Source organism: Eptatretus burgeri, chromosome 16, assembly GCF_056783735.1.
Source record: "Eptatretus burgeri isolate ZD-2024b chromosome 16, Ebu_testis_v1, whole genome shotgun sequence".
NCBI lineage: Eukaryota > Metazoa > Chordata > Myxini > Myxiniformes > Myxinidae > Eptatretus > Eptatretus burgeri.
The window spans coordinates 37,428,966-37,449,730 of NC_140976.1; the positions used below are offsets into that span (position 1 = coordinate 37,428,966).

Sequence of the window (20,765 nt, forward strand, 5' to 3'; positions counted from 1 at the left end):
GTCATTTATATCAGTCAGGCTTGGATAATGTATTAATGTATAAGCATTTTTTATATTAATATTTTTTGCGCTACTATATTTCTGTCGTTCAGCCTGTGCCTTTGTGTAATAATTTGATAAATCAATATCCAGCTCTTGTGATACACCAAAGATAGAACCATCCTTACCAACATAAGTCATTTATATGAGATTAAAAATAATGTCATAAAAAAATTATTTTTGTTGAGTTAAAATAGCACATCGAGACATAATTGACCACAATACTTGGAATTTAATTATTGGACTTGAAATGTTTGATAAACACCATTCTGTAAGAATTTTAATACTTCAACAGGTGGTGGAAGACCATAACTATCAACATAATATTTAGCTTGACTATTAAAAATACAAACCCAATGAGAACCTTTCCCATTATTATCTTCTAAGTTCATAATGATATTCTTCGTATGTTTAGACACGTTTGTTAATTCATCTCTCAGACAAATAACCACATTATGAATTTTGTTTCTTACACTATTTGATAAGTTATAAATTTGATGTTGTATTCTTTCCAAATTCTTTAAACCACTCATCAATGCTCATTTATTCATTAGAAAGATATAATCCATGACCCCTTTTAGTTGATTTTACACCTGCTTGTGCGATTGAAGAAAGCATATCTCCAACTAACAATCTCGCTTTATCAGGCAGACTTTCAAGTTTTACAGCAAAATCTACAATTACACCACTTGCACTCATTTGTTTCTCCAACTCTTTGTTATGTCTTTCCAACTCCAGAGATGCCAACTTTTGGAAATCAGAATTAGGGAGGATTTTCAACCGACACCAAATAATGTGTGCGAAGCGCACATCTCGAGCGCGGAGCGCTCGACCCTTGCGGCGGGGTCCAGGGCCCGCCTTAGGGCCCTGGAAGCTCTGGGGTTCTAGACGCTCTCTAGTGCCCTCTGAGCCCTATTTTGGAGCATTTAACATGTTAAGAATTCCCACTTTTTGAACAAAAAAAGGGGAAAATTGTGCACTTTTTAATGTTACATGTATGTTAATATTAGTAAGTTAGGGAACAATCAAAGATTAACAAAAAGCACAAAAGAAGCAATATTTTTCTTACCTTACTGGCTGGTACTACTGCTGCTTGCTTTTTCCATGGCAGCTTTGCTGAGTGACAGCTGTGTGGCTCTTTTAGCCCTTCTGATTATGTCTTTGCTGTATTCTCTCTGGTAGCAAGGGGTGCTATGAGCTAGTTTTTCAATTAAGAGAGCTTCCAGGGTTTTGACACTCAAATTGGGACGAAATTCAGTATGATTCTTCCATACAAGACTGAGTGCCCGCTCACATGATGCGTTCGAATGAGGAATGACCAAGATTCCCTTCATCACTTTGCTCAAATTAGGATACTTCTTGGCACCAGTGCAGGGATCTGTGAGCTGTGAAATCCGATGCCACTGCTCATCCACTCTCACTGTCTCAGTAGCAATTGTAGCTATGGAGGCGTCTGCCTGGTAGTGAGCGAATTCACTCTCAAGACTGTCTATGTCACTATCACCGCCACTGAACAGACAGGGGAATTTCTTGATGAAAAACTCCACACAGTCAAACCCCACTTCTTGGTGTAGCTTAACATCCAGCACCTGAGCATGCTTGGCTAATTCATCATCTAGTGGCCAGGTTTTGAAGATGTAATTGCAGGCTTTCACATAATATGAGCGAACTGCACTGAAGAAACCTTGGATGTCTGACTCACTCAGAGTGAAGGTGGATTTCTTGAGACTCCTTTGTTCCCTTATATACAGTTTGGCATCGTTCCCAATCATGAGGTCCTCATCATTCTTCTGATGATTTCTGTCAGAGAAGGGTACATTTACCAGAGCAACCGATGACACCGATGGTTTCAAAAACCGTACGAAGATATCTTTCAGAAGACCATTCAATTCTCCGTGCAGGAGATGAATACAGGGTTCGTCTCTTTGGAGCAGAAGATTCCCCTTCTCAAAAAGCTTGTTAGCATATCGAAGGAAGAAACAATAGAGTTTTGTTTGTGGAGACAAGAACATCCTGTTGACACGTTTTTCTCTAGATTCCTGCACAGTGTTTGAGGAAGATGCGCTTTTAGTTGTAGAACTCGTAGTACACTTAGCCGCAGGGCGATCACACTTGCGTTTACTGCCAGCAGAAGAGGTCAGACTCGTAGTACCAGATCCAATTTTACGTTTGAGGAGAGAGCTTGAGGTAGGTGCAGCCAAGGAAGAAGACCTCTGATTCGAAGGTTTTGCTGAGCTTCTATCAAGTGATTTGGCAAAAGCAGAACTTAACTTGGGTCCTTCTTTGCCTGTAGATGGGACTATCACAGTCTTTCTCGACTCTGAAGGGATCTGCTTTGTAGATGAACGTGATGAAGGGCCGGTGATGCTACCTGCTCTCAGCATTGGTTTTGGTGCTGTCCCTGCTGTCTTCTTCACAGCAGATACTGCAGTGGTAGTGGTGAATGCTGCTCCACTAGTGCTTGATCCTGCAGTGCCAGTACTGGCAGTAGATACAGTGCCGTCCTTCTTGCTCGTTGTTAGAGTCTTGGCTACAGTTGGTTGCATTTTTCTTCGTACTTCTTCTTTGAAGAAGAGGCGAAGTGGCTCCCACTGTTCAATCAGCCTGTCTAGGCACTGACCAAGGGACAGCCACCTTGTTGCGACATGCTTCAGAATCTTGTGTGTCGGGGCATCACAGAGTTCTTGCAGTGCTTTCACTCCTTTGACGCGTTTACTACTTTTGTCCAAGTAGTAGTAAATATCGATGAGAAAGTCATCTAATTCAATGGGTAAGGCCTGAGCCGCCTTCTTGGCCGTATTGTGCATCATATGGCAAGGGCATCCCATGATGTAGCACTCTGGATTTTGTTTGTGGATATAAGCACCGACTCCTTTGTGCTTGCCCACCATGACAGAGGCATTATCAGCACAAAAGGAAACACAATTTCCCCACGGAATTTTCCTGTCACTGAACTCATGATCAAGCAGTTTGAAAATGTTTTCTCCAGTGGAATCTTGTTTGCACGCAGGCAAACTTAGCAAACCTTGCTTCACAATCCCAGCACTGTTGTCATAGTACGAAATCAGGACAGGATATAGCTGGGCCTCACCACTGTCATTGCTACCGTCTGTAGCTAGGCTAAATGGAGCTAGTCTAGCAATATCGGCAATAGATGAAGCAGTAACATTTGACAACTCACCAATTACACTGGTCAACAACAAATTTGTTGTCTGCATCTTTTAGGCTGATTTAGGACGAATCTGATGCGCTGAATCCAAAACTCACATTAGTTTTGTTCAATCAGGTCAAGTTTTTGAGATATGGCCACATGTCGTTTTTTACATTTTTGTTCACATGTACGCATGTGTGGAGCATTTTAGAAGAAGTTGGTGGGGTAAAATGTCATGTCAAATAATTGTTTTGATTGGAAATAATTATTTTAATGACAAGAAGTATTCAGGTACGATAGTTCTGGGTGATTATGTCGAAAAGGGATCAGTTTGAAGTCATAAAACCTCAAAATCTTCCAAAAATTGGTGAGGCAAAGCATAAAGTTCGTGGATCAAAACTAAAGTTAATGGGGCAGATTTTGTAATAATGTGATACAAAAAGTTGTATTTCTTGAAATAACGAACTCTGAAGAATGTACAATACCTACATGCGCCAATTTATGACATGCGCTTCTGCTCAAGCTTGGAGTGCCACAGTACGAACCCAAAGATTGGAGACTGTTCATTGACAGCAGCAAGCGATCACTGAAATGTGTTCTGCTACACAACGGCAACCAGTTTGCCTCTGTACCCATCGCTCACTCGACTACACTGAAGGAGAAGTATGAAGCGGTGAAGTACGTGCTGGAGAAAATTGGTTATGATCAGCATAAGTGGTTTATTTGTGTTGACCTGAAGATGGTGAACTTTTTGTTGGGACAACAGTCTGGCTTCACCAAGTACCCATGTTTTCTGTGCATGTGGGATAGTAGGGACCGTGCTCAGCATTACACGAAGAAGGACTGGCCTGTGCGGGAAGAATTGGTGCCATGCAAAGAAAGGAACGTCATCAACGACCCTCTGGTGGACAGAGACAGAATACTCTTCCCACCGCTGCACATCAAGCTCGGCTTAATCAAGCAGTTCACCAAGGCTCTGGACAAAGATGGTGACTGCTTCACTTACTTGTGCCAGGCTTTTCCAGGATTGACCATGGAGAAGTTGAAAGTTGGCATCTTTGATGGTTCTCAGATCCGTCAGCTCATCAGAGATCCAGAGTTCAAAAACTCAATGAACGAAGTGGAACTGGAAGCGTGGAAGACATTTGTTTTGGTAGTGAAGAACTTTCTTGGCAACAATAAGGCCAGAAACTACGCAGAACTTGTCAACAACATGCTGACTGCTTTCAGAAACCTGGGCTGCAACATGAGCATCAAGATGCACTACCTATTTTCACATATGAACCGGTTTCCTGAGAACCTGGGTTCAATGAGTGACGAGCAGGGGGAGAGATTCCATCAGGACATGAAGGAGATGGAGACCAGGTATCAGGGTCGCTGGGACGCAGTCATGATGGCTGACTACTGTTGGAATCTGAAGAGAGACCTCCCTGCCGCTGAACATTCCAGTAGTTCGAAGAAACGGAAGTTCAAGCCCTGAAGTTTGAACAGTGGTGACGCAACATGCAATTTACTTGTACTTACCTTTATCAATGCCCACCATTCAGATGACAGTAATCGTTGTTTCTATCATGTAATCAATAAATGTTGTTGGCAAAACATTTTTTTTTCTTAAAAACATGTTTAGGATGATATGTGTTGACAAAAATCAGCTGATAATGCCACAAAAATGTAATTGATTTTGTCACAAGATCTGATTTTTTCAAATCAACTTAGCACAAAAACCTGACCTGATGGAGAGAAATGGATGCCATTTCCTGATTCAGCAGTGCCAGAATACCCTAATTCACTTGTAGAAATCTAGACAACATTCAGAAAGTAAAAAATTGTTGACCAGTGTTCTTTTTTTCTTCTTTGTTCTTGTTCTTTTTTTTTTCTTTTTTTTTCTTGATTTTTGTTCTTGTTTTTTTTTTTATTTATTTATTTTTGTTCTTGCACATCTTGCACATCTTGCAAGTTTTTGTTCTTGCATATCCATACTTTGAAGCAACTTTTGAATCTGGAAACATCTTTTGAAATAGAGGTCCAGCATGATCTGAGACTGATATGGGCAAGTTATGTTCCACAATAAATCCACTAAAGAGAAGTTCCGCTCGGGTAACATCCTCTTCCTCGCTTGTCCCTTGTTTGGTGAAATAATTCAGAAGTGTACCGGTACTCGTGCTCGAAGATCTCTCCTTTGCAATGTCTGTGTGCCGTTTGCTTCCAACGTGCTTCCGAATATCATCGCGACCTCCGTGCTCAACTGAAATATCAACGCTGCATACTGTACAATACGCATGATGAATTCCTCTTTCAGACTTTCGAATACACGGGTATTGGAGACTGTATTCGGTCTTGTACTTCTGAGACCATTTCTTGGTCTTCGTAAGCTTCTTTTCTGCCATTTCGTAATCAACATCGAGGGCTTGAAGCATCGGTAACTTCGAAGTCGATGTTCCACAGCTGCAGCGCGACTCGTAGAACTCTAGCGGCTGTTAAATTAAACACCGCACGGTGGTCGCGACCGCCGGGCTGGTACGGGGCCCAGCTGCATGCAGTGAGCGTATCGCATGCATATACACTGTGCATACATACCGCATGCACTGTATTGCACACATACCGCATGCACTAAATCTCAGTGCATGATCGCATAAGCGAGATCCAGACCCAATGTTTCGCTGCTCCTCATTTGAATTTGCAATTTTTTACGTACAATTTGGTAGCAGCGAACGTTATGGAGTTACCACATGCTATACGTAGCAGACGATGCTTTTCATTCAATTCTCATACTAGTACATTCTGATTAGTGAACAGTGCAAAAATATCAAAATTTCGGGAGGATAAGGATAGTGATCGTAAGGGCGGGAGTTTGGGTGAATTTTCGGAAGCCTCCCGATGAAATCGGGAGGGTTGGCATTGCTGCAACTCTTTTTGAGCCTGGAGTTGAGCCTTCCTTTCATTGGCAGTTTTCACCGCTGCTGAAATACCACCCGTCAATGCTCCAGCCGCACTTAAACCAGCAAATAAAGGAATTAGAAATGGGAGAAATCCTCCACTCATCTCTCTTATTGAATATTTCTTCAAAATTGGTTTTGACATTTTAAATTTAAGTGAGCCAGTATCGTTCAAGATTTTCACCTGTTTTCTTGTGAGCAAAACATCAATTCTTACTGCTCCTTTTCTCTGAATTGTATTAACGTTAATCATACAAGGCTTTTGATTTTGAATGCAAGATGATAGTTTATGAAGATTGATTTGATTAACATATACCCCAGTTGGCACTTTACTACTCATTTATTTATCAAAAAAATTATGTGAGACTCATCATAACACCATTATCTGAATTAATCTGTAACCAGCCGAAACCCCGTCACAGACGGATTCCGTTCATTCAACCACCCTCACCAGCTCACCCACACTCGAGGGACATGGACTGGACAGGGCATGCTTGCCCCCGCCTACTCATCCCCCGCCCCATACCCCCCCCGCCTTCAATTTGCTTACCCCCGCCCAAAAATTTAATTACCCGGCCCTGCCCCTTCACTCACTGCCCCCCGTCTCTTGATTCCCCCCACTTGCCCCCGGGGCCCGCCCCTGTCCACCCCCTCACACTCAACCCCACCGAATTCAGCCCAGCCCCCGCCCACTCATCCCCCGCCCCATTCCCCCCGTCTCCCGCTTTCAATTTGCTTACCCCCGCCAAAAATTTGCTTACCTTGCCCCCCGCCTCTTCACTCCCTGCCCCCGTCTCTTCATCCCCCGCCCCCACCTCTTCACTCCTCACCCCCGTCTCAACGAAAAGTGTTTATTCTGCTTCAAAGTTGAAGGTTGACTATTGCCACTACGTGTGATGCACTCTTACAGGTACGAAGTTTCTTTCAGTCCAGGTCACAGTACCGAGAAAAACGTGACGCGACCGCGAGGAGGAGCACAAGATTGGTCCTTCAGTATTAATATATAGATTCAATGTATCTTGTTACATTTTTTGTGTCAAATTCACATTCTGAGGGAGTCAGCATGTGCAGAAGAGGGTTTTACATTGCAGATGCTATTTTCGAGGAGTGGAATTACACCTCTCAGCGGTGACGGTCTGTCGACGACAGACGTCGGCGAATGACCGATGATGTCATGACGTCCTGACGCCTCTCAGCGGTGACGTCACATGTCGCCATGTAAATGAATGTAAAACGAAAAGTGTTTATTCTGCTTCATTGTTGAAGGTTGAGTATTGCCACGATGTGCAATGCACTCTTACAGGTATGAACTTTCTTTCAGTCCAGGTCACAGTACCGAGAAAAACGTGACGCGACCTCTCGGAGGAGCACAAAATTGGTCCTTCAGTATTAATATATCGACTAGCCGAAACCCGGTCACAGACGGATTCCGTTCATTCAAACACCCTCACCAGCTCACCCACACTCGTGGGACATGGACTGGACAGGGCGTGCTTGCCCGCCTACTCACCCCCCCTGCCTCATTCCCCCCCCCGCCTTTAATTAGCTAAACCCCGCCCATAAAATTAATTACCCCGGTGCCGCCCCTGCCTCTTCACTCCCCGACCCCCGTCTCTTGATTCCCCGCCCCACTTGCCCCCGCCCCCTGTCCACCCCTCACACTCAACCCCGCCTAATTCACCCCAGCCCCCGCCCACTCATCCCCCACCCCATTCCCCCCATCTCCTGCTTTCAATTTGCTTTCCCCCACCCAAAAATTTGCTTACCTTGCCCCCCCGCCTCTTCACTCCCTGCCCCCGTCTCTTCATCCCCCGCCCCCGCATCTTCACTCCTCTCCCCGTCTCAACGAAAAGTGCTTATTCTGCTTCAGAGTTGAAAGTTGACTCTTGCCACTATGTGCGATGCACTCTTACAGGTATGAAGTTTCTTTCAGTCCAGGTCACAGTACCGAGAAAAACGTGACGCGACCGCAAGGAGGAGCACAAAATTGGTCCTTCAGTATTAATATATAGAAGATACAATGTTTCTTGTGACATTTGTTGTGTCAAATTCACATTCTGAGGTAGTCAGCATGTGCAGAAGAGGGTTTTACATTGCAGACGCTATTTTCGAGGAGTGGAATTACACCTCTCAGCGACAACAGTCTGTCGACGGCAGACGTGATGACGTCACCGAATGACCGATGATGTCATGATGTCCTGACGCCTCTCAGCGGTGACGTCACACGTCGCCATGTAAACGAATGTCAAACGAAAAGTGTTTATTCTGTTTCAGAATTGAAAATTGACTATTGCCACTTTGTGCGATGCACTCTTACAGGTACGAAGTTTCCTTCAGTCCAGGTCACAGTACCGGGAAAAACGTGACGCGACCGTGAGGAGGAGCACGAAATTGGTCCTTCAGTATTAATATATAGATTCTGTTTCTTCCAAAAGCAAGCAATATGTATCGACTTCTTCACTCTCTTCTCTTTCAATGTATAGGGAAGTATCCACTCGATTAGACTTTGTAGTTTCCTTTTGAGCACTCAGGTCAATTGCATAGATTGAATACAGACTTTTAAATGCTGTCATATCCAAAATGGCTTCTTTATTTCCATTGCTTTCACACACCTTTTGGTAAGATTTATATGCTTTAGCATAATCATTTTTTTCCCAATTAATTTCCAATCTTTCTCGTGGATAAAATGTTCCATCTGGAGAAACGTGAAGTTGTTTCACCTTAGCATTATCACTCAACGCATTATTGGGTGGTCGCTAGACTACCCTTATTCTCAGGTTTTCCATCTGTCTGTATGTCTGTGTTTGTTTGTATGTAATGGACAGCTCTGGAGGCCAGAGGAGTCAACCGATTTTGATGAAAGTTGACTGGTAGGTTCATACCAGGATCTAGTTGTATGTGTTTGAGCACCGTCGCTATGGACGCCACCGTTGCCTAGCAACGGGACTTTGACATTTTTGAAAAAAATCCGAATTTTTTTTTTTTAGAAAATCAAAAATCGGCTTCCGCGCTTTTATACGCACTATAATCAACCTCTTTGTCAAAAATTTTCAGCCCAATCTCTCAAAAACTGTATGACGAGCATGCAATTGTATTACTATATGCTTTCACCCCAACGTTCGCGTTGGGATTCCCTAATGTAGGATGAGGGAATCGAACACAAATGATGAATGGACAGTTGCTCGTCATGTTCCTATATGGAACAACGAACGGCAAAAATGCCATCTGATGTGTTCTCTTATCTACATATTTCAAATTTGCCTTAGTCTAGCAACCACCAATGTCGCCTACCGGCTTGTTCTTATCAGTAGCAGTATCACCATCTGGTTTTTAAAAATGAGCCACAGATACCGTGGCTTTCCATCCAGAACACCCAAATTCCACGTGTAAGTGGTTTGGTTCAGTTTAACGTGTTGGCATATTCTTTTATGGTATGATACATTGAGTGGTTTCTTTGAGTTAAGTCTTCAATTCAACATCTCTTCTGTTTTAAGATTAAGAGTATATTCACTCATATACCAACTAATTTCATCAATCAGAAATTTATTGAGCAGCAAAAGCATTCGCCACACCAAAAAGCAATCTATTTTCATTATCATCCCTTTGCAGTTGAAATCTAATTTTCAGACCATACAGAACTTTATCATGATCACAAAATCCAAATATACCTTAAAGAGGAACTGCCACAGTAAAACTATTACCTGCTTTTGTATCATCATTATACATTCCTTTCCTTTGACTGTATCCAGGGTTTGTGTTTGTTCCCATTGCCATATCAGGAATAAAACCGTCGACAGCTCCCTTTCCCATTCTATCACTAAATGAATATAGTGTAAATTTCATCATTTCAGATGCAGCAGAGACATAATCAACCGCTTCAACTTCTTGTGTTCCAATATACAAATGAACATGATCAAACATTTTCCAGAATAAATCATTTACGAGTGTAGTGTTTGTAGTATTTGCAGCCTTCGTGAATGTAAATTTACACAACAAGAAACTTTCGGCGAGATTCAAATAACTTTGTTGATTATTTATTTCAAAACTTTTTTTTCCATTTGTATTCCAGTCTGTTCCAGTTATTGCATTTCCTTGAAGTAGTCTTCTTTTTTAGTAGAGTTTGAGATGACAATGGTATCATCCAAATCATAGATACTATCAATTGCTTCCATACTTGTATTTATTTAGGAAAAAAGATGTTAAAACTTTTGAAACCCTGACCCAAGTATTTGAATTATTTTCTGTCGTTCTTGGGAAGACAACTGAGTTTTGCCTTTCTTAATTTCTTTTATTGCTTACAATTTATGAGATTTCTTTTGGACATCTTTTATATTCTTTATAGCACCCGCTACATTTCCCACAGCAGAAGCAGTTGAACCAATTTGGTCTTTATGTTTAAGAATAGTTGAACCTATACCCATTCGAGTATCAATTATCCCATCTCCTTTTTTTCTAAATTGTTGTCCTACACCCCTTTGTCTCTTAGGTTTAAAGTATCCTCGGCCAAGATACATACCTTCACCCTTGTAGTATGGGGAAAGGAACATCCCATCCCATGTAATTATTTTATATTTTCCCAACTCGTGTTTCCTCACCATAACCATTGTATTTATTTATTGGAAAACGTCACGTAGGTGAATTCTGATGGATATAATTTCTCCATTAAAAGAAATCATGCAATTATCTTGGTCGGTTATCCTAAAATTTACTCTGCATATGGTCTTTCCTGACACAGGTAGATAAAACAGATTTTTGGGTTCCATATTGAATATATTGTTGCGGATTCGCGCCCGCCGGCGTGCGAACGGCCACGTAACTCGAATCGCGGCACGTCGCCCACCGGACAGACAATCCAGTCGTGACCCTCTCGGACTAACGCCGGGAACCAGTCACGGGTGGACCTTTCGGCCTCACCACGATCGTGCCAATCGGCCCCCCGCGTGGGATAGGGTTGCTCGCCAAATTCGACCTACCTAAGTACCCACACGGAGGGTAGACTGGGCGATCGCACCTCGCCGCAGGTCGACTTCGGACACGGGCCACTTTAAGCGACCCGTTCCGTACTATCGGGATAACCGAGCGGTGTTATCGTCGGCCTCGACGGTTCGATTAATTATCGGGCGTATTCAGCCCACTACCAACCCTTTACGTGAAGTAAGATGGAGATTCAATGAAAGAAAAGACGAAGCGAAACGGGAAAACAGTTCAACATAATTCACATTTATTTCGCGATGGCACACGGAAAGCACACATGTACAATTACACCAAAAGCAAATGTAAAAGGAGAAGAAACACACAATATTACACAAAAAGCAAATATAAAAGAAGAAGACAATGCAGAGCTATCCGACTACCGAGCACACGGCAACACTTATACAATTTTACTTCACAGACGGCGCCGACAACACATATACCCAAAGCAAAAGAAAAGGACCACCCTCAAGGATGAGGCGGGCCTGGGGCCGAGACCGCGTCGGGCCTACCCGTCTGATGATGAGACGCAAAGTGGCGGTGGCGCCCCAACTCCGCGGGCCTCACGGACAGTGTCTGGTAGGGGGTGGGAAAGGGGCCCCCTTGTCGCACTATCTCAGCGTGGGGGGAAACAGGAGGGGGTTGTTGATGCTCGGGGGAAAGGAGGATATCTCCCTGTCTCGGGTCCCGCGACGAACGTCTCCACCACGACCTCGGTCGCGCCGCCGGCCTCTCCCTCCGCAGTTCCCCGAATCCGACGCGAGCACCCCTCAACCGCCTTCGCCGCCTCTCCACAGCTTCGTCCGATCGCCCTCTCCGTCTCCTCTCTTGACTCGTCCCAACTCTTCACTGGCTCCGCGAACTCCCAACTGCGAACTGCTTTGACTGACGAACGCAGCCGTTTATATCCCCCGTGGCCTCGCTCCTTCACCTTTGACCCTTTACCTCCGACCCTTCACCTCTAACTGGCTCCCCATTGGACCAAGGAAAAGTGGGCGTGAATGCTTTTTGATCCATGAATTTGCATATAGCGACCACGCTCCAACGCCCTGGAGGCGGGGCCAAATCGCCCCACGCTCACCGATAGGACGGAACAGAAGTGGGCATGAGTCGTTTTTGATCCGTTTTCTTCGGAAAGTCTGTGATGTTTCTGAACACGCTGCTCGGTGCGCGCCCTGCACGAGTCCAGTATCGGTGCCCACAAGTGGCGCAAGAATGGTGGTGATGCGATGGTGGCGAGTTGTGACGGTAAAGGTCGTGGCTGTTGTTGTGAAGCGGCGTTGTGGTTGGTGGTTGTTGTGTGATGGCTGTTGAGACGTGGTTGGTGGTGGTAGTAATGGCGGCTGGTCCAAAATAAAGATAGTAAAAGAAAAACGGCTATCTAAAAGGGTCGCAGCCCGCATGAATGACATTTATTCCCTCTAAACAACGGGTTTGGGCCTAACTACACATATACTTACAGAGATATCTCACCTAAGGGACCTGAATGGTGGTTTGCGAATTTCGTCAACCACAACAATATAACCAATTGGGTTTGAGTTTGCGCTGAATGAAAATATTGTATTTGTTCTTATTCCATCATTATAAGCGCCGTCAATCAAATCACAGTGAATTAATACCGAATTTATGGTTGAGGATATTTGAACGACATTATCACTGTAAAACGTCCCATTAGTTTCAATCTTTTTTTTAGGAAAAACCCAATAACTCTCGAAATGAATTATCAATTGTGAAATCAAGCTTGTAATTATTTTTAAGTTTAATCGTTGATTTTGAATTATGTTTTTGAATATCTAAAATAATATTTTTTGGTTCATCACCCTGTTCTTTCATAAGGCGAGCAATTTCAGAAAATATTTGAGAAATCTCATATGCTCCGGGTGAAACTGTTATCGTTTTGTAGCCACTTCCCGGATTATAACTAAACTTGTCATTTTTCTCAGTGATATTAAACAAGGTATTATAAGTTACCATGGACAATAAAGACGCCTCATATTCTTTTGTTGCGTCAACTTGTAGTGAGTATGGGAATGAAGATGTGTGATTGCTTGTTGTGAAATTAAAATGAAGGATTGTGCTTCTCATCTTATTTAATATGGGATAAAATGTCTTTGCATTGACATTTATTAATTATTTTCATGTTCATCAACTGGTCCAAAATGGCTGATGCTTCATTAAAACAATTGTTATTTCCAGCCTTCTTACTACCTAACAGCAATAACAGTCTATTAACTAATTGTGATGGGTCATTTGGAAGAAAACTAATACCTGAACCAAGCCAACTTAAAGCCTGAATAATGTGTTTCTCCTTCTCATTCTTCCTACTTTTACCAGATAGACTAACCCTATAATGAAGAGAGTCAAGCAGATCAATATATACTCTATCATCCTTATTTTTCATATCCAATGGTTTATCAAAATACATCAATGGTTTATCAATATGATTCATCCCTCACAGTTGAACCTTCTTTTCCATTTTTTGTTTGAAGAAACATTAATCTCTGAGTTAGATTAACAGGGGGTTGAGCAGAACTCAAGAACCTTAATTCATCATTAAATATCAATCCCTTTTCTTGAACAAGATGAAATATTGCTGGTTGTTCTGTTGGAATGAATCCTGCTTTGGTTTTTGAATCCGATGAATATTCATTGTTTTGAAGAGCCCTCACAATATAATCAGGGCGTTGATTAATCTCTTCCAGTTGTTGAAATAATCCATAATCATATTCTAATTCTTCAATATGCTCTAATTCTTCCTCCGTCATTTGATGGAAATATTTTAACATTTGAAGTTTTTTCGGAGTATATTCTATTGTGGGAACTGTGGAAGCATCTATTATTTTTCCTTGGGAAGTTTTTAAAAGTGGTTTAAAAATTTTCTCTTGTTTTCTTTCAAATGCTTCTTCACCCATTAGTTTCTGCCTGCATTTCTTCTTTATGTCTTCCTGTTGTTTTACAACTTTTGAAACCAACTCTTGATGCTCATTAAATCTTCGTGCTCTTTCTTTTGCATCCATTTATTTATTGGAAAATATCATTCACTGAATTATAAAGGTCAACAGGGAAATTTTCCTTTTCTTCATCATTAAAGTAGATGTGTTCAAATAAATCCTTTTCTTTAAACATTTCATCAAATTATTTTTTAACATTAATATGAGTTGTAATTTCTTCTTCACTAATACTTGTATCTCTGCTTTTCATAGGTTTGTGTTGAGTTTCTTCATCAACATCAAAACGGAATGATAAAATCTTAACCCCATTACCACTCAGATGTTTAATAATTTGTCTCATTCCTTCTGGATTAGTTTCTAATATCCCAAGACCACCAGATTTGAGTTTCTTTAACTCACTCTTACAATGTGAATATTTTGAAGTACCAAGAGAAACCTCCTCAAATATTTGGCCTTCATTCCTCAATCGCATATGTTCCTTGACTGAAATATAATAATAATCTCCACCTTCTACTTCTCCTGCTCACATTGCTCTGGTTGTTGTAGATACAATACGAATCACATGGTGGTTTTTTTTTTTTAGAAAATTTCCAATAGTTTCATTTATACTATTTAAGAACCTTGATTTATGAAAGCTTTTTTTCCAGAAGCAGATTTACCCACACGATTTATAATAATAGTTGCCATTTATATATGTAATTGTTTATAAAATAAAAAATATATCTTTTAATATCTCATCTTGTTTCACAACAATATATTTATATTTTTCAGTCGTCTGCTTCATATAATCCCCAAATTCCTTTTTTACGACATAATGTAGAACAATTGTCTCTCCAAAAATTGTTTATATCTATTGAATTTAACTTGAAAAAAATAAAAGTATTAGCATTGTTTCTTATTGAACGACGAGGGAGTTAAAAGTATGATTGACAAAGATAAATACAATTACAAGAAGAATGTCTCCTTCTTGTGAAGTAGCTATCCATTACCGTTTGGTTTCTCTCATTAACACAATCATCAAAGATAACGAGGTTCTTTTTTGATTTATCCAAATCTTGGGGAGAAGGTATATCATCCGTATTATCACAAAGAATACAAGTTATCGGTTTTGATTTCTTTTTATATCTGTGTATCACAAAATAGTTGAATTATATCTTCAATGTTGTAATCATTCCGTTTGTTTTGAAGTTTAAATAAACCGATTATATCTTCTTTTTGAAGAACAGCATTAAAACCTTGTGAGAGTAGTTGATACTCAGGTTGAAAACTCGACTTTGTGAAAATTATTAAATTATCATAATCTAAAAAGTTGGGAGTGAGGAGCATCTTTAAAAGTAAGCAGGTTTTTCCACATCCACTTGAACCAACTACGAGACATCTTAATGAATTTGGAAGATTTTTATGGTTGTTAAATTTTATCTTATTTTCCCAAATGGGTAAAAAAATCATTCATTTATATATTTGGAAAACAGGTTATTTAATTTTTTATTGGCTTTTTTGGAAACTATGTTTTATCCGCAGTTCAGGTTTAATTTCAAGATAATCCATTATTTTATTTATACAATATCTTGTGTTGATATTTCGCTGAAAATGGCAATCGTGAATAATATAAATCATCAATCCACGAAACATGGTCGTCATTTGTTCAGTCTCTTCTCTTGTAGGAAAAGGTGTATTATCACCTCATACTTTACATTCATTTCTCAAATCAATCTTGTAAAGTAATTAATTTTTGGTGTAAATCTCAAATAATTATATTCCTTTTTATATTTTTTATTATCATTAATTAGAAGATAATTACAGAACATACATTGCTTATAGGCTCTTGACTCTGTGTTTAATCCCCGTCTTTCACATGCAGGATTATTCTCAAATTTGTCATGTGGAGAATCAGGAAATTCAAGAGGCTCAAAATCTAGTAAACTCTTCATATTTATAAAGTAAAACTTTACTTCAAATAAAATTCATCCGGTACTTTCATTGGTGCTTTCACAATCATCTATAAAACTACTTTCATAACTATCGTTTGAACACAAACTCTTGGTATCATAACTGTCTTCTGTTCCAACAGAGATGCTATCATCACTCTCATAATCTTCAGTTGAATCTCGTATTTAATTCGTAGAAAAAAACATTACCATCTATATCTATATACTTTTTTTCATTAACAGATTCAACTGCTACATTTTTTATATTAAAGGTAATTTTAAAATGGTCCTTAACTACGAATGAACAAAATGTCATTTCACCTGATATATTAACATCCTTTATTTCATCAGGATTTACATCTTTCGGTTTGTTGAAAAAAATATAAATTTCTCCTTGCATTTTTCGATGGTCTTATCTTTTCTTTCTAAAGCTTCATCCATGAGGTTTTTCTTTTTTGATACTTTTTCTTGTTTCATTGCTTTTCCTAGTTTTGACTATATTGCCAGAAGGAGAGGAGAAATTCTTCCAGATATATTAAAAGCCCGTCCACTGAAGGAAATTGAAGAACTCATATTATTCACCATAATTGTTTTTATCCAATAGTTGTTATATTTATCTTTATTCAATTTTACATCTTCAACATATTTCTCAGTATCTTTTACAAATGACGAGATTGATTGAAACTTGTCTTTTGTGTTTTGATACATTGTATTTATTAAGTGAAATTTAGCCTGGTGTTGGCGCAGTGGTTATGGCAACGGCTTGGGATCCAAAAGGTCCTGAGTTCAAGTCCCGTTAGGCCACTGAATTAATACACCAGGGGGTTGCCTCAGCCTGTCATCCTTCTGAGGTTGGCAAAATGAGTACCAGTGTACATGGTACTGGGCCGGTGTGTACCCCGGTTAAAATAGGTGTACCATATCCCTGTGTCGTAAGAGGCGACCAGGGTTGCATCAGGAAGGGTATCCGGTGTAAAACATGTGCCAAATCACTATGCGGATCATACGGATGATCCGCTGTGGCGACCCCTAAAGGGAGCAGCCGAAAGAAGAAGAAGAAGATTTATTAAGTGAAAAAAGTTGGGGGATAAAATGGTTTTAAGCACAGATTCACCTGTAAATTAAAAGAAAAATTATTTTAAGCAAAGTTTTGTTATATTAATATGGTGAATACAACGTACTGCAACGTTTGTAATCATGAATATAAATGTTATCAAAAAACACCTTCAAACCAACAAACACACATTCAATCTTTTCAGACAAATATCTCCAATTGACCAAGAAACAAAACATTGTGATAGATGTGATAATGATATTCTTTTAAATAATTTATAATAAACACCTTCAATCACGCAAACACAAGAAGAATGAAGAAAGGGAAGGTGCCACTAAATTCTCCATTGAAAACACTGATGGGGCATTTAAAGGACATATGAAAATAAGATTGTTTCACTTTCAAGACCCTGGACCATCTTCAATCATTGAAGCTGTTGATATGGTTAAACAAAGTATTGAAACTATAATTAAAAACACATTAAGTGAAAAGAAAACTTTTAACTTTTATATGGGAGTAAAACTGAATATGGTAAGAGAAGGTGATGAAACTACTCCCTATATGAAGACAAACCCTCACTTTATCTCATCATTTCAAGATTTTGTAAGATGTGATGTTTACAATGAACTCCAGAGACCAGAACAATATGTTGATAACACTGTCGTAGGTAGTGGATTTGCTATTACAAAAACAATCTTTTTAGATATACACATCTTAAAATCAGATCATCTTCAAGCTTCTTATATTGATTTACCAAAAGAGATAAAACTTAAGAAAGCGGTTGTTACTATTCAAAACAAAGATAATAAATGGTTTCTCTGGTCTGTACTTGCTCACTTATATCCTCCACAATGGAAACCTGAAAGGGTTGAACATTAAAAGAAATACGAGAATACATTAAATGTTAAAGAGTGAAGTTTCCAATGTCATTGAGAGATAATCCTAAATTTGAGAAAATGAATAATCTATTTGTTAATGTATATGGATTAATGGATACAAACAAATTCAGATATTAAAAATTTCAAACAACTATAAAAATGATGAAACACACATTGACCTTCTCTACTTTACTTCAAAGGAAAAATCACATTATGCTTTCATCAAAATTAACCAAATCACAACTATATAAGAGAAAATGTAAAACGTATCCTTGTAAGAGATGTCTCAACTCCTTTCATACAAAAGAACGATTAAATCAACATTCGAAATATTGTGATAATCATAAATCAACCGTAATCAATTTCCCAAAAGCAGGTTCAAACATATCATTCAAAAATTTTAACAAATCTAAAAAACACCCGCTTGTGATAGATGCTGATTTTGAAAGTATCCTTGAAAAGATAGATACTGTTTCTCTAAATCCAAATAAATCATACACAAATAAATATGAAAAACATACTCCTTTTGGTTTCTGTTATTATATTAAATCATCTGTTGGTGATTAATACAACAAGTTAGAACTTTATAGAGGAGAAGATGTCCCAGAGGAGTTTGTAAGACGATTAGAAAAAGACTGTACAAGACTAAAAGAAATAATGGTTAAACCTATAAACCAATGTCTTTAACAAAGGGAGAGAAAAAGGAATTTAGAAAAGAACAGTATCTGTCATATTTGTGAGCATAAAATTGAGGGAGAGGTCAAAGTTAGGGATTATTGTCATCTTACTGGAAAATATAGAGGTCCAGCTCATTCCCATTGTAATCTTATTGACAAGCCCCCAAACTGTATTCCTGTCTTTCTTCACAATGCTCACTATGACACACGTCCAATTATAAATTAACTTTCAAAGACATCTGGAGATATTTCTGCCATTCCTAACACAGATCAAAAATACATCTCATTCACAAAATCAATTCATGCATCCCCCATAACCCATATCAGATTTTTTGACACATCCAAGTTTATGGCAAGTCCATTATCTAACTTCGCATCAAATATTAAAAACTTACCGAATCTTAAATCACATTTCTCAAATCAAGAGGAGATTGATTTCTTCTCACAAAAGGGAATATATCCGTATGACTACATGGATTCATTTGAGAAGTTTAAAGAAACACAACTTCCTTCATGGGAAAGTTTCTATAGCAAGTTGAATAAAACTCATATTTCCGATAGAGATTATACACAATCTAAAAAGGTTTGGGAGAAGTTTAATATAAAGAATCTTGGAGAATATCATGATTTGTATCTTAAAACTGATGTATTGTTATTGGCTGATGTGTTTGAAACTTTTAGAACAGTCTGTCGTAATAAAAATTCTTATGGATTCGACCCCACTCACTATTACACAGCCCTGGGTTTGGCTTGGAGTGCTATGTTAAAAATGACAAAACAGAATTTGGAATTAATCAGTGATATAGATGTGCTTTTAATGATAGAGAAGGCTAAAAGAAAAGGAATATCTCAAGTATGTTCCAAGAGATATGCCAAAGCAAATGACAAATATCTTCCTGATTATAATAAGAATGAGGACAACTCTTACCTGATGTATTATGATGCTAACAATTTGTATGGGTGGGCTATGTCTCAATGTTTACCTTATGGAAAACAAATGGGTTAAAGAAAAACATTATGAAAAAGTTTTACAAGACATTGCTGTCTCCTCTCAAAAAGAATTGGATGAAGCTGAAGTTGGATATTATTTTGAGGTTGATTTAAAATATCCAGAAGAACTTCATCACAAACATAAAGACCTATCTTATGCCCCTGATAAAGAAAGTCCAAGAAAAGAATGGTTAAGTGATTACCAACAGTCATCTACTACATAAATGGCAGTCCTTCTGTCTGTTTGTCTGTCTGTCTGTCTGTCCGTTTGTTTGTAACCAATAAGCTCCTAGACCAGTGAACCGATCTTGATGAAACTTTACACACATATAGACCTAACATTCAGCTCCAGGATGTGCTAAGTGGCTTTCCATAAAAATTCCTGGAGGGTGGTTTAACGTGATGATATTTTCGAATAGTGCGCTGTTAGTTATTGTAACAAAATTATTATTAATTGTAACAAAAGGCTTCATGGTTAAAAACGCTAGGGTTTTTTGAAATACAAAATGTTCGTATCCGTTGACTTTTTAAAGATACACATTCTCCTCCTGTTATAACAGTTTTGAAACCCGAAACATTATGCCACTGCGAAAGTGAACAAATTTGAATTTTTGAACTGCACATGCACGGCAACAGCAACAGAGGCGTTCAGAGGTATGCCGTTTCATAATACACGTCTCCCAATTCTTACTTCAAGAACGGTTATAATTTTGACGTTATCAGGATAACAGACGTAAATAAATCAAATACGCTGGGCCAGGCTGGGTTATGCCCGACCTATAAATTAAGTCACAAATGATGACATGAAACCAGCCTCACATTGTTGAGGCATTATGGTTTTTTATCTGATGCGGCAATAAATCTTAATATTTTTGAACTAGAGTCTTCTGCATATAAAGCATGGCGGGGAAAATATAATATTATAGTGGTGATGAAAAAAAATAATGGTGGCAGCCTCTACAATTTTACAATTAACTGTGACATATACTCCTTCAGATCCGCCGTCATCCACAGGATTCCCGTGCGGAGCACGGGTATCCCTGCTTGTTCAATATAAAAGGTAAATCTCCAAAAAAACTACCTACTACATTAAATGATAAAAAAGTTATTTTTTGCATCAAAGGAACTTGAGACAATATTTATCTTCTGGGTTGAGAGAGGAAAATTCATAAGATTTTGAAATTTAAACA

General features: G+C 39.2%; 1 protein-coding gene and 1 long non-coding RNA gene across 3 annotated transcripts in view; one reads left to right on the forward strand and one right to left on the reverse strand.

Annotated features, from left to right (window-relative positions):
• Positions 1-20,765, forward strand: part of LOC147010868 (uncharacterized) — a 71,100-nt gene that overhangs the window by 44,521 nt on the left and 5,814 nt on the right. The gene's annotated exons all lie outside the window — the stretch shown is intronic.
• The window catches only part of LOC147010869 (uncharacterized), a 60,311-nt gene that overhangs the window by 5,241 nt on the left and 34,305 nt on the right, over positions 1-20,765 (reverse strand). The window lies entirely within an intron of this gene.